Here is a 3099-nt window from a genome sequence, read left to right as displayed (position 1 = left end):
CCGCCCCTGCGGCGTGACGGGAACTGTAGTTCCGCACCCCGGCGGGCGTGGAGGGCGCGACGGCTCCCGGGCAGGACGGGGGTAAATGGGACCCTCGAACAAAGCAGACAGCCCCGCGGGTGCTGTGCCATATCACAGAACCGCAGAATCATTTAGGTTCGAAAAGGCTTCTGAGAGTATCGAATCCAACCTATGGCCGAACACCACAACTCGAGCACGTCCAGTCTTTCCTTAAACATCTCCAGGGACGGTGACTCCACCACCTCTCCGGACACTCCATTCCAATATCTAATCACCTTTTCTGTGAAGAAACTCCTTTTATTGTCCAACCTAAACCTCCCGTGGCACAGCTTAAGACTGTGTCCTCTTGTCCTGTTGCTTGTTACTTGGAGAAGAGGCTGGTCCCCACCTCCTACACCCTCCTTTCAGGTAGTTTGAGATTTCAATAAGGTCACCCCTGAATCTCCATTTCCCAGGCTAAACAACCGCGGCTCCCTTGGCCCCTCGTCATAGGATTCGTGCTCCAGAGCCTTCACAGCTCTGCTGCCCTTCTCTGGACTCGCTCCAGCACCCCAATGTCCTTCCTGAATGGAGAGCTCAGAACTGGACACAGCACTCGAGGTGTGGCCTCACCACTGCTGAGTGCAGGGGAAGAATCCTTATTGTCACCACTATCTGCTGAACTAATGCCATACATTTCAGTCATATCTGTAACAACACTGCTCTCTCCTAGTGCTCTACAGCTTTGGAGTAAGTCTGTGAAGGCTCCCAGGTGTGGAAGAACCAATGTATCAGGTAATAATAGACCTGGAGGGATCTTAAAAGCAGAAATATGAGTGTTTCCAAATATTCCTTTGCCCTCAGCCTTCAGCCAAAATCATATTGTTCTTCATCCCACATGCTTCTACAGGGGAAAAAAAGTGGATGAGTTGTTAGTCTGATAAATGGGTGTGAGTCATCTGTGATAAACTTTTCCATCAAATGTGTATTTCTACTGACACTTCTAGCTGTATTTAATAATAAATTATCAAGGAAAAACTGAGGCATGATCTCATCATGGTCTGCAACTTCCTCAAGAGGGGAAGTAGAGGGGTGAGCATGGATCTGTTTGATGACCAGTGATAGCACTGAAGAAAGTGGGAAGCGGGAAGCTGGGGTGGGGGGCTAGGTTGGAGATTAGGAAGAGGTTCTTCACCCAGAGAATCGTTGGGCTTGGAACTTCCCAGGGAAGTGGTCACAGCACTAAGCCTACGAGAGTTCAAGAAGCATTTGGACTAAGCACGTGGTCTGAGGTCTTGAGGTTGTCCTGTGCAGGGCCAGGAGTTGGACTTAGTGGGTGCCTTCCAACTCAGCAGATGCTATGATCCTATGATTCCATGACAATGCCCTTGTCCCTGTACCAGGACAGTGCCTCTCTCTCTTTATTAAAATCCACCTTGTATCAAGACAACACCCTTTGAGCTTTTCTTATAGTTAGAGGCTATATAAGAAGAAAAGCTGGATCAGCTCTTGTGCCTTTTGGGTCATCATAGCTGAAGCAGTGTGAACTGCTGCTAGTGTTTTCCTTTCAGTTTAAAAGCAGGGTTTTCATTTACTCCATTTATTCCACTGCCAGTTTGCTATCAAACTAAACTATAACAGAAGGGAACAAAACCCCAAAACAACAACCAAAACCAACATGCCTAAATCCAATCTCCTTGCACTAGTATCTTTATTTATCTATATCTAATGTGGAGAAAGCCCTCATCTCATTGTTTGAGCCCAGCAAGAGAGTGTTTTGCTTATGCTTGCTTTAGGCATTCAGAGACCAGGGTTGGTAATATCTGGCCTAGGTTTTGAGGGACTGGGGAGGGGGTAGTCCTATAAAATTGAGTAGTAAGTGTCTGGAATCTAAGTACTTAATGAAACAGGGAACTGAATATTATGCAAAATGTACATCCTGAATATGAGCACTTCAGGATCATTTTGACAGTCTGGACAGAAAGGTTAAAGTCCTTATTAGGCTTAATGTAATATAAAAATAATACAGATAAATTTTGATTTCTATAGATTTTCTCAAAAAGCTGACAGTTCTTCAACAGTCTGGAAAGCTATGGTCCATCATTCTGCAGCATATTGTGAGGCTGTGTGTGTACTTCTGTATTTTATATAGAATTGCCAGTGTCTCACTGGCACCCTGCCACCTGAAATTTAACATACATTTACACAATGAACTAAACTGCGTTCTACTTAGACAGATCAAGTTTACACAAACTTGAAAAAAAGCCAAAATATAAACACATATTCATCTTGAAGAATCCTCAGATGCATTGCAGAAGTACATTGTGCAGGTTTACTGTGCCACTTTAAATTTTACAGAATAGAATAAAGTAAAATAGACTATTTCAGTTGGAAGGGTACTACAACAACCATCTAGTCCAACTGCCTGATGAATTTAGGGCTGATTAATTTCAACTGCTTCTGAAGTTAGAAATGCCCAGTCCTTTAAAGGAAAACATTGCAGACAATAAAGAATAAAGGGCAAGAAAGAACCTTTCTACTGTTAAAACAAGTGCTACCAGATCATTAATGTTAGCAAGAATACAAGATTTATGCCTCATCTGCAGACTCAAACAGCTGTGTTCAGGCAATCTAGTTGTACTGCCTGAAGGTATTGTCCTCTTATCCTAGAGGGCCAAACTGACCAGAGATGGAGATTTTAATCTTTTTCTCAAGGTTGGCAGAAGAAATTACACGTCAGTAGCTTGAGTTCAAGAGTCTGACATCTCACCTTAAATTGCTAATGAGAAGAGTCAGGAGAAAAGGCAATCTGAAAGATAATCTCAGGGAAATCTGTTTTGCAGCTTCTTTCATAAAAAAACACATCCTGATGGTGTAGCTGTGACAGTCCAGGTATAATCAATGAATTGAAGTCACAGATACTCACGTCCATATTTCATTCTCCTAAGCCTTGTAGAGCAACCAGCCAAAGGGAAGTGACAGACAGCTGGGTTCTAATAGATACAAACAACTGTTTGCCTGAATTATGGGTTTTAAGGCCTTCAGATTCTGGGCTTTGTATGGAAGCAGCAGCAGCAAGAACACATGTTCCCTTATGCC

The sequence above is a fragment of the Sturnus vulgaris genome, chromosome 1, assembly GCF_052056855.1.
Source record: "Sturnus vulgaris isolate bStuVul1 chromosome 1, bStuVul1.hap1, whole genome shotgun sequence".
Lineage (NCBI taxonomy): Eukaryota > Metazoa > Chordata > Aves > Passeriformes > Sturnidae > Sturnus > Sturnus vulgaris.
This window is presented reverse-complemented; position numbering follows the sequence as displayed.